Source organism: Mustela nivalis (assembly GCF_964662115.1).
Source record: "Mustela nivalis genome assembly, chromosome: 18".
In the NCBI taxonomy this organism is placed as follows: Eukaryota; Metazoa; Chordata; class Mammalia; order Carnivora; family Mustelidae; genus Mustela; species Mustela nivalis.
Window position 1 is genome coordinate 60,266,983 of NC_139037.1, and position 12,188 is coordinate 60,279,170.

The 12,188-nt window shown below is 41.6% G+C and overlaps 1 protein-coding gene across 6 annotated transcripts in view; it reads right to left on the reverse strand.

Moving 5' to 3' along the window:
- Nucleotides 1–12,188, reverse strand: part of LOC309853128 (uncharacterized protein) — a 52,623-nt gene that overhangs the window by 11,868 nt on the left and 28,567 nt on the right. For 5 of the 6 annotated variants that reach the window (XR_014305517.1, XR_014305518.1, XR_014305519.1 and 2 more), the window contains 2 exons: nt 5,870–6,058; nt 5,588–5,765 (listed from right to left, as the gene is read on the reverse strand). The exons of the other annotated variant lie outside the window; for it this stretch is intronic. The gene's annotated coding sequence lies outside the window, so the exon portion shown is untranslated. The remainder of the gene's footprint in view (nt 1–5,587; nt 5,766–5,869; nt 6,059–12,188) is intronic. 6 annotated transcript variants of the gene reach the window in all.

The following is a 12,188-nucleotide window of genomic DNA, read 5'->3' on the forward strand; positions in this document are numbered from 1 at the left end:
TAAAATATAAGAAAAAGAGAAATGACATACCTGTATGATTTGGGGCAGTACAGCAACTCAATTTTGAGTGTTTTGGATTATAGCTAGATACTTTTTTCCCAAAAAGAATTTTATAATCCATTTAATAAAAACAATGTGAATTGCCATGTATGGAATTTTTATACTATAAATGTTTTCATTGTCTTGAGTGGTAGTAATGTACATACACTGGCGCTGGTCTCAAATGGGGGATGTCTGGAAGGAAACAGAATACATGATTAGGGGAGTGAGTGTAACCCACCACCCTAAACAGTTCAAATTCTCACAAACATATACCTCAGCTATATATTTGGTTGGATGAATATCAACTAAAACTTTAAAATTAAAGTACCAGAAATTATTAGGGATGACATATTTTGGTAGACTTGTTTCTGATTCTGCCTTGTGACCTGACAAAGGTGTGATGGTGGCTCCTGTTACTGCTTGCTTATTACAGCTATGGCATACAGCGGTGGAAGTACTAAGCCACTAAAAAATTTGAGAAAGGATAAGCAATTCTAATAGTAAGGATATTTTCACATACATTATAACTAATTTAATATTTTAGGACTGAAACAAATCTAGAAGAATGTACAGACATTCTTCATCATTTCAGGTACTTTAACATCCAATACTACCCTAATCAAATCCATGGGACTTTAGTTTTATATAGCCTTTTCCTTGTAGATGAATCTGAAGAATAGAATCAGTATAAACTACTTTATGTCTGAAGGAATTAATCTTTGAGTATCATACTTGACCAGCTCCACAGAATTAATAACAAGTCCCTTTTTTGGTGCAGCCACATTGGGAAACAGTGTGGAAATTCCTCAAAAAAATTAAAATGGAGCTGCCCTATGACCCTGCAACTGCACTCTGTATATACCAAGAAGATACAGATGTAGTGAAAAGAAGGGCACATCTGTACACCAATGTTCATAGCAGCAATGGCCAAAGTCACTAAAGTGTGGAAAGAACCAAGATGCCCTTCAATGGATGAATGGATAAAGATGTGGTCCATATACAATATGGATTATTATGCCTCCATCAGAAAGAATGAATACCCAACTTTTGTATCAACATGAACTGGACTGGAAGAGATTATGCTGAGTGAAATAAGTCACCAGAGTCAATTATCATATGGTTTCTTACTTCTGGACCATAAGGAGTAACACAGAGGACATTGGGAGATGGAGGGGAGAAGTGAGTTGAGGGAAATTGGTGGGAGAGACAAACCATGAGAGACTGTGGACTCTGAGAAGCAAACTGAGGGCTTTGGAAGGGAGGCAGGTAGAGGGTTGGGTGAGCCTGGTGATGGGTATTATGGAGGGCACCTATTGCATGAAGCACTGGGTGTGGTACATAAACAATGAATTCTGGAACACTGAAAAGAAATAGAATAATAAAAAAAAAGTCCCTTTCTCCTTCTTTAAATTTCATAATCAATACAAAATGTTACATGGTATTGGACTTGAGCTACTACTTGCTGTATGTCCAGATCTCTTACTGACTTTCTTTTTTTTTTTATTTTCAGCATAACAGTATTCATTGTTTTTGTACCACACCCAGTGCTCCATGCAATCCGTGCCCTCTATAATACCCACCACCTGGTACCCCGACCTCCCACCTTTTATATACCTGGAGGCACTTGCATGAGGCAGACAAGTTCTCAATAAAGAACTTTAATTTCAATATATTAAAGTATACTATGTTTTCCACAGTGAATATAGACTATTTATCAAATCAGAAACAAGTTCTGAAAAAAATACCCATATACAGATAGCTAACAAATACACAGCCCGGTACCTCTAAAGGTTAGTACTTCCACATATTTCAAAAGGCATCAAGTTTCTGCTGTTTTCCCCTGATCCAAGCATGCACATTTGTGTGTATGTAAGTAAACACCCAAAGACAACTGAATTAGTAGTCCACATTCACCACATGGATTAATGCCTGTTGTGATCTCTTTCCCTCCCAAATTGTTTCTGATTATTCACTTTAACTAATTTTGCCTGCTTTCCAATAATAGGGAGAAGAAAATTTGCTTCCCCACCCCAGCACCAATCAAAGGGATACTTCTGTCCTGTGAGCCTTCATTTTTCATAGGGGAAAACAAACAAACAAACAAACATCCAAAAAACCCTGAGCAGTGAAACTAGAAATTCCCTCATGTTTCCTTCCTTTCTGGAGCTTACTGCCCTTAGGTTGCACAGTTGCCCAAATATTGGCCCCTCCATAAGAAGCTGTAAGTAACACCTAGTGGATGAAAGATCCAGGATATAAGGAAGGGCTACTCTGGGCAGTTGCATGGCCTGGGATGGTCTGCCTCACCACTGGGCAAGGTCTGGGGTCTGGGGTCACCATACCTCAACACCGTTAAGAGAAGACTTCAACAAGAATGTATATTTCATCATCTTTGCCTGAGAAAATAAACACTGCCTTCAATAAACAGTTTCAATAAAAAATTAAAATTTTAAAACTTAATTTTAAATATAATTATACCAAGAAGAATCATGACACATGTTGAATTATTTTAGGAGCCACAGTCTTCCTGAGGTACAAATAAATAGTTTGTACAAATAGGTAAAATCATTTATTAGGAACCTTTAAACCTCTTACAATAAAGTTACCATTAAATATAAGAATAAAGTGACTATTTTGCTTAAAAATAAACAAAGGTCACTTTGAACGAGAATGGCAGCTTCCCTGTGGACATCCTCTATACCCAGCCCAATCAGTACTTACCAAGTACAAGTTTGTAGATTTTGCTAACATGGTAAATGATGGAAATAAATGAGGAAGACAATATTTTCAAAACAGTGTAAAAAGAACTTTAAAACAAGTATCTTGATTCTCCTTATTCTTCCACTCTAATTTGTAGCCTTTGGATAATATGTGGGAAAGAACATATATACATTTAAATTTTAACTTAAATGTCTACTGAAATAAAATGCTATCTTATTAAAATTCCTATCCAAAATTAAAAAAAAAAAAAAAGTCATGGTGACAAATAATGTTGACAATCATGTAATGTAATCCTATCTTAAAACTCAAAACATGCTAAGAATGAATATTTCAAAACTAAATGGTTCACTTTGTTAAAAATATTCTTACTGAGTATTAAAAAAAATCACCCAATGGTATCATGTTTTTAAACTCATTCTACTCATCATGCCTGTATTTTATCCCACCAGTTTTCTCTAATGACTTAGCATTCTTTCTTGTCTGCTCTCCTCTCTCATTTCCTTTCGCCAGCACCAAAAACACAAAGACTCCAAAGTCCTGAGAGCAGATTGGAGTATCCCTTTGTCTTCTAGAAGCTGTGCATTTTGACCCTACTGGTCCATTCCACCTGCCCATTAGGCAAGATTGCCCAATAGGACAGTGCAGTCAAAAAGGGAGGCAAGGACAGAATCTTGAGGGATAGCAGAGAGAAAGAATCACCTTAAGAAAACTGGCAAGAATTCCTATCTTACATTGAGGTCTTTCATCCATTTTGAGTTTAGTATTTTGTTCTAATAACACAACTCTGGGTGGGCTCCCAGATGGCTCCTCAGTGGGGACACATCACCAGGAAGACCACACCATGATTAGAATTTAGAATCTTCGGCACCCCCACCCCAACCCCTACATTCCCCCAGAGAGGGGAGGGGGCTAAAAGCAGAGCACATCTATGTAAGGAAGCCTCCATAAAAATCCTCATAGCAGGGAGGCCTGGGTGGCTCAGTTGGTGAAGCAGCTGCCTTTGGCTCAGGTCATGATCCCAGCGTCCTGGGATGGAGTCCCACATCGGGCTCCTTGCTCAGCAGGGAGCCTGCTTCTCCCTCTGCCTCTGCCTGTGCTCTCTCTCTCCCCACCTCTCTCTCTGATAAATAAATAAAATCTTAAAGAAAAATCCTCAAAGCAGGGGTTTCAGGAAACTTCCAGGTAAGTAAACATATCCAGGTACCAGGCGGGGGATGAAACCCAGCTCCACAGGAATACATTCCTGTGCTTGCGACCCTCCCAGACTGTGCCCTTTGTGTCTCTGCATCTGACTGTTCATCTGTATCCTTTATAATACCTTTCATAAATTGTAAATGAAAACAAATGTTTCCCAGAGTTCTGCAAGCCACTCAGTTGAACCGGAGGAGGAGCTGAAGAAATCTCTGATTTGTAGCCAAGTTGTAGAGAAGTTGTGGGTAACATGGGCCCCTCCTACTTGTGACTGGCACCTGAATGTGATGGAACAGTCTCACGGGACTGAGACCTTAAGCTGTGGGATCAGATGCCATATCAAGGCAGACAGTGTCAAAGCTGAGTGAAACTACAGGACACCCAGCTGGTGTTGCAGAGTTGCCTGGTGAGGGAAAAATCCACAGCCTCAGCCTCAGTGTTAGAAGTGAAGTGTTCTGTGTGAATATGGTAATATGAAAGCAGATAGGAGAACTGAAATGTTTGCTTGACATACACTCTCACACAAAATATTATGTATGCCAGGTCTTTGCTGATGTGATATAGCACATATTCAAGTTCTAGTGAAATATCATAAAGAGTCAACTCAAAAAACAAACAAACAGACAAACAAGCAAACATACAAAATATGGATGAGCTGGGAGAAAATAAGTAATGTTTCCTCTTTCCTATCAAGAGAAAGACCATTCCTGAATTATCCAAGATTTTGCTTTTACCTGAATAACCATACAGTTCAATAGTACTTGAAGGAAAAAGCATGTTTGCTCCTCAGCGATCCTTTCCCCTGATATGGCCGGCAAGAGTGGAGTGATTCTTGTGGATATATCTTTGCTCCAGAGTGGGGAAAAAAAGGAGTTCTTTCACCAACGTTCAAAGGGTTTTTAAAAAATGGCCTTTATTAAAATACATTTGCCCCTCCTTTGGAACCTGCTCACACTACACTCCAGGCCAGCAAGCATCAAGGGGTTGGAAATAGGGTACAAAGTCCCATGAAGCCACCTCTCCCTCTAAACTATTCTTCTCTCTGCCAAATTCTGCTTCGGTCAGCCTAAGGATCAAATACCTGTCTTTGGGCAATAAAATGATGTGCATTAATCAATCATTGGCCCTAACTGGCAAGTTCCTTAAAAACTCATGGGACACAGATGGTTGCCATGACTTTCCCAGGAAGCAGCTACTGTCTTTCCATGAATGCGGCATAAAAATAAAGGGCTGGGTGAGCAGATGAATGTCCACTCGTGAAACAATCATGCTGAGGACAATAAACAGTAGTTTTGGATGGCAGATTTAAATTTCATTCACAGCCAAGAAAACACTCCAGATACATGATGTGTATCCACTTCCTTCTGTTTCCAACATCTGAGTCCTCCCTTCCATTCCTGTTTCCACCACTTCAGTAAATGTCTCCCGTCCTCACTGCATATGAAAAAGGCTCTGATTCTTTCTATTCTAATGTCTGTAAGACATTACTGTGAACAAGAGCAGGGGATAATTCCTCCTCCAAACCCATCTACGAAATAAAGGGTTCTATTCAGGATCATGACAAGCTGAGGAATCCCTCAAGAGAACTTCCAGAGTCATTTCAACCTGTAAGGCTGGCTAAACTGTTCCTCACCATCCGCCACACCAGGGCTAGGACTGATGAGTGTCTCCACCATGCAGGTCCCTCTGGATGACATGATCACTGGGAAACCAGGCACGAGGCAAGCAAAAATCAGCACCTGCTCTTCTGCAAAGTTTGTCTGAAGTGCTTGAAGCCACAGAAGAAACAGATTGACTCCTTCAGATCTTACCTAAAAACAAAATTAAAGGTGACAAAATTAAACACATGTTTATGCAGAGATGCACTGCAATGCAGATTCAGTTCTGAGAAAGAAAAACTAGAAGTTAAAGGTACTGTTAAACTCCTGCACCAAGTTCTTAATGACAAGGAAGCAGGCGTGCTGCAAGAAGCCCAAGGGTGAAGAGTTGGGGTCTGGAGCCACAGTGCCTGGTTCCAATGCAGGCTCTGCTTTTTGCTTTTTGCTAGCTTAGCTGTGGCCAGTGGAGAACCACCAAACTTCTCCCTTTGCATCAGTCTCTACCTCTGAAAAATAAGGATGATAAAAGAATTTACCACAAAGTGCTGGCACAGGGATAAGTGACTTACAACAGTGCCTGTATCAACAACTGTCATTTAATCACAAAAATAATGCAAAGACAATCGTCCTCCAAATTTACAGTGTGCTTTGAATAGTGTTTTTTTCTATAATATGCATATGTATCATGGAAAGTTCTTGAAAAATCTCAGAGCTAAATAAGACCTTAAAGACCTGGTTCAGTTATTTGACCTTGAAGCCCATTCATCAGGCATTTCTACCCCAGCCCTCCTTTTTTTTTTTTTGCCTGTGCAGGTAGCTACCTCGAGGGCTGCCACCAAATCATCACTTCCACAAAGAACCATTCAGAAATTTCTGGAACTCATATCATTGCTGGACTTCTGGCATAAGTCCATTGTTCCTGGTGGATGCTTCCAGTAGTAGGAAATGGAACATGCTCAATGAGGGCAGGGGGTTGTGTTTGACTTGCCCACTGCCATATCTCCAGCACCTAGAAAGGTGCCTGAAACACATAGCTGGCATCCAGTAAATGTGTGCAATAAATGAGTGAACTAGACAAGAATAGATATGCACTGGTAGATGTGGCCTGTGGAGTACAGCTTCAAAAGCAGGAGAGTATTGAGACTCCTACATGGTAGGTTGCATGGCACTGAGTTAAAGAAAATGGGTCCTACAGTCAGACCAAAGGTTAAACCTCGAAAGCTGTGCGATCTTGGACAAGTCACCTACAAGAACAAAGACCCCTGTCTTCTATTGATAACAGCTGGGAAGAGAGAATCCATTTCAGAAGGAAAGGGGACACAGGACGGCTATGTACGACACTTATATTGTGGTCAAGATGGCAGTGTAAATTCACTTCATGGGGTCCCACACCATCATCCCCCACTACCATTTGAAATACATGGTAATGATAGAAGAAATATATATATATATTTTTTTTCAGTGTAACAGTATTCGTTGTTTTTGCACCACACCCAGTGCTCCATGCAATCCGTGCCCTCTCTAATACCCACCACCTGGTTCCCCCAACCTCCCACCCCCTACCCCTTCAAAACCCTCAGATTATTTTTCAGAGTCCATAGTCTGTCATGGTTCACCTCCCCTTCCAGTTTCCCTCAACTCCCTTCTCTCCATCTCCCCTTGTCCACCATGCTATTTCTAATGCTCCACAAATAAGTGAAACCATATGATAATTGACTCTCTCTGCTTGACTTTTTTCACTCAGCATAATCTCTTCCTGGAAGAGATTATATATATATTTTTTAAAGATTTATTTACTTACTTATTTATTTGACAGAGAGAGATCACAAGTAGGCAGAGAGGCAGAGAGAGAGAGAGAGAGAGAGAGAGGAGGAGGAGGAAGAAAGCTCCCTGCTGATGCAGGACTCAATCCCAGGACCCTGAGATCATAACCTGAGCTGAAGAGACAGGCTTAACCCACCCACTTAGCCACCCAGGTGCCCCTAGATTAAACACATATATTTTTTAAAGATTTTATTTATTTATTTGGCAGACAGAGATCACAAATAGGCAGAGAGGCAGGCAGAGAGAGAGGAAGGGAAGCAGGCTCCCTGCTGAGCAGAGAGCCTGATGTGGGGCTCAATCCCAGGACCCTGGGATCATGCCTTCGAGCCGAGCCTAAGGCAGAGGCTTTAACCCACTGAGCCACCCAGGCACCCCTAGATTAAATATATTTTTTTTAAGAGAAGAGAAAAGTTAGCAAGTGAACCTCGGTAAAAAACAAAACAAAACAAACAAAACCCCAAACTGACAAACATCTCCATGAAGCAGCAACCGCAGAAATTCTCAGTGATGCACAGATGTGTAGCGACAGGAAAAGATGTCTGGAGGCTGACTTCAAGGAGGACAAGTCGCTCCCACTGGAGATAAAGGCAGACAGAAAGGACTGCTCACTTGCTGCCTGAAGCCACAACTTCAACTGGGCTGGCGGAATTGATTGCACACCACTTGCTTCACCAGAACACTGTGAGGTTTCCAGTAGCTCATTACATCTAAACACTACTGCCTCCTTTCACAAGGTTTCCCTTCCGGATTGCCCCTGAATTACAGGGATAGGCAGTAGGTGTCCCTACACGTGCTCCTTCCAAATTCTCTCCTCCCTCTGCGTTCTTCTGACCCACTTTTTATTTATGGGCTAGCTTTACAGGATATCCCTTCTGTGATTAAACAGATCTTAATAATTCTACCTTTTGTAAAGGAAGCCTTCCCCAATTATTTAGATGTTGATAAATATTTACCTCTGAATCTCCATAAATCATCACTTTATATGGCACCAACATGTAGAAAAAAAGAATGAAGTTACCCAATTTTCAGAATGAACCATACAAATTACAACCTACCATCTAGAGCCAGAGACAGAAAGAGAACATCTGCATAAACTAAAGTAATGCGGGCTCCTTATTCATTCATATTTATTATGCAAAATGGAAGTTTTAGGAAGATTAGAATAATGCATACTTGTTCTATTATATAGGCAACTAATCCTCTGTAGATGGTAATGTATCCATAACTCCATCTCCAATCTAGAATTTCTGAACACGAGGAGAGGGTATTAAAATCTCCTCTGTGGGAGGTAGAGCATTACAGTGTCTGGCTCTGGCCTTCCTGCTGCAGGATGAGACTTGCAATTAGTGATGGCAAATGGAATTCACAAAACATTTCTGGGCTTTAGAGGACATCGGAAAACTAACAAAGGACTTAGAAAACGGTAGGAAAAAAAGCAGGAAGAGGGAGGTGGCAGAAACAAGTGAGCCAAAACCTGATCTGTAAGCAACAAGCTCAGGAGAAACAAACCAGGGTGCCAGAGAACAAATGCCATTTTCACTGCAGGATCTCTACAGGCCTGTGCCCTCCAGACCCCGTTCCCACCACATGGTAAGTTGGGGGAACTGAACCTGAGATTTCCTTAATAAACCAGGACCCTCAAATGGGACCAAAGTGATCCCAACCAAGAACACTCCCAGCCTCCTGGCAAAGGAAAGACAAACCCTCCAGGAAAAAACAAACAAACAAAAAAACCACCAAAAAAACAGAATTAAAAGAGATTACATCTATGTTCCAATAAATCTGGTCTCAAAATCCCTTCCCAGAGCATGCAAGAAATGAGGCCACTGTGAGAGACAGAAGACTGAGGGAAAATGAAGACTTCAGACACTGGAATGATCAGATACAGAATAGAAAATATTACATGTTAATTGTTTAAGAACACAAAAGAGATTTAAAAATGAAGAAGGATCAAGAGCCTATCAAAAGCAACAGGCCAAGTGTGAACATGGAACTGAAGGAAGTTAAACAGGGACCAAAAATCACTGAGACGTAAAACACAACAGAAAACACACCAGAATGGTGGGGCAGTAGATGAGCCCCGAATGAAGGACTTCACAACACTGCACCAAGAAGTGAAGACATTCCCCAGAATGTAACACAAGGAGGCAGGAGAAGAGGATGAATGCCAGCTTGAGAGACACGAACAACAGACGGGAGGTTTAAATAAGAATCCTGGGAAGTACAGCAGAAGGACAGAGTCAACATTTCAGAAGAAAACAGCTGAGGATATTACAGAAATGATAAATCCAGAAATACAGGAAATGCACAGATACCAAGCAAGATGAGAAATCTTCAATTAAACATTTTGTGGTAAAGCTATAGAACACCAAAAACTAAGAAAAGGTTTTAAGGAAAGCCAGAGAGAAAAGGCATTTAAAGGAATGAACAGGGTGGAAACAGGGTTTAAAGCTGCTACAGTGGTAAGGCGATGCTAGTAAAATGGTACCTGTAAAGGGTGACAGGAGTATTTTTACTGCCACTACTGCTAATACTGTGTCTAATGCACATAACAACTGAAGACTGCGAAGGTTAAGCTGGAGCAGAAAAAAATTAAACGAATTATGACCCTCAAAAGAAGGATCATTTCGGGGCGCCTGGGTGGCTCAGTGGGTTAAGCCTCTGCCCTCAGCTCAGGTCATGATCCCAGGGTCCTGGGATTGAGCCCTGCATCGGGCTTTCTGCTCTGCAGGGAGCCTGCTTCCTCCTCTCTCTGCCTGCCTCTCTGCCTACTTGTGATCTCTGTCTGTCAAATAAATAAATAAAATCTTAAAAAAAAAAAAAAGAAAGATCATGCCAATGAATTTCACAACTCTGGTGATCACTTTAAAAGCATCTCCTCTTTTTATCATAGCATTTGTATCATGTCCAGGATGATATATTACAGCACACATGATAGAATATTTTAAAACAATAGTCCATTTTGCTCAAACTCCATGTTGAAAGCAAACGACTCTGTCAAACACTTTGAAGAAGGTAAAAGTAGTGGAACCATGTTTTGTCAAGAAAGCCCAGGGAGAAAAGCAGGTAGTAAAACCAAGTAGCAGTATCGAGGAAGGGCAGCCTCAGGAAGAAAATGAACACCGTTTTCTTCTGCTTTGTTCTCTTGTTGTTGGTATCTTTTTTTTTTGGGGGGGGGTCTTTCCCAGAAATCACTTCATATATATACATTTATCTGTTCAACTTCAGTGAAAGTTGGGAGGAAAAGGTGCCAGGACTTTTGAATGGTTGTCTTCAGCTGAGTGCTTATTTTCTTCCTTCAGTTTCTCTGGGGTTTCCCACTATTCTTCAATAAACATGTGTTGCTTTCTGGCAGGGTAAAGCCAAATGCATTTTTAAAAGAAGTAATGGCAGGTCATCCGTCCATCCAGATCAGGAGAGAGCCCATACCAGGGAAGGCAGAGAGGGTAGTAGACTCCCCTCTGTGAGTTCCTGCCCTCTTGGTCTTTCCTCAGCCCTTGCTCTCTGCTCTGTCTCTCCAGTCACACCCCAAACCCAGAGAAACAAAAGGACTGTTCAAAACTTAAACCCTGTGAGAAGGGCCACACAGAGGCAAGGAGAGCCCTGTAAGACTCTGAGCCATGTGGTCTGTATCTGAGACTGCACATCTCCTTGAGCCACGTTCCATTCCCTCCATGCCTAATGTTGGCCTCGCGTTCTACAGAAGCAGTCAGGGCATCCATACACTCCTCTCTGTGTGCTTTTCTGTATACCTGATCCCATCTCAACCCACAACACCCAGCAGCATGCACCATCTGTCATCTCCCTTCAGTCAACCTGCAAATAGGTAAACACAGCCTGTAAAACCCACCCTTGTCCAAGCTATGTCTGGAGTTATGATCGTCTGTGTCTTTACCATCAAACTTTCTAAAAGGCTATTCTTGTGTGTGACCTCCATGGTCTCACGCCCAGTCACTCTGTCTGTCTGGCTTAGGACTCCACTACTCACCTCCTATTTTCTTTCAGTACTCAGTGACAACCTCCTCGATCTACCCCCACCCCCTAATCAAGCTGCTTTGCAACTTTTCACATCATCGAACATTGCTGACATTTCATTCCTTGAAATCTCTCTTCTCTAGACATCTGTGCAAAAATGCCTTCCTGGCATCAAAGCCACGTCCCTCCCCTTCCATCCACTACTCCTTTATTCTTCCCCTTTATCTGCCCAAGAAAAGAAGGAATTACCCTAAATCCTTAACTGTCACTCTCTCTCCAAGGAATATATCCCTTGGCAACAGCATGATTGCATCTCTCTTCCCCCAAGCACCCATTCCTACATTTTGACTGTCCAACCAGAACCTACACCTGCGGGTCCCACAGACACCTCAACTCAGATTGCCTAAAGCTGCACTCCTCCTCTTACCTCCTGGACCCGGCTCCCTTCCTGAGTTGCTACGACTGTTGTGGCAGTTGACACATCAGACTCAACATTCTGAAAGCACAGAGGCACCCCTAAGCCTACTGCAGCATTTTTTTTTTTCCATAGCCGAGGTATGGAAGCAGCCCAAGTGTCCGGCAACAGAAGACGAAGTGGTACATACACACAATGGTATATTACTCAGCCATCAAAAAGGATGAGATCCTGATAATTACAACAGTTTGGGTGTACCTAGAGGGTATTGTGCTAAGCAAAATAAGTCAGACAGAGAAAAACAAATACTGTATCTCCAGGGATGAATCCTTGAAAAATGCCCTACATATTCAAGTTTTAATGCAGGACCAGAAGCAACAGTTTTTGTATATATCACCACGATATAAAATAAAATCTTAAAA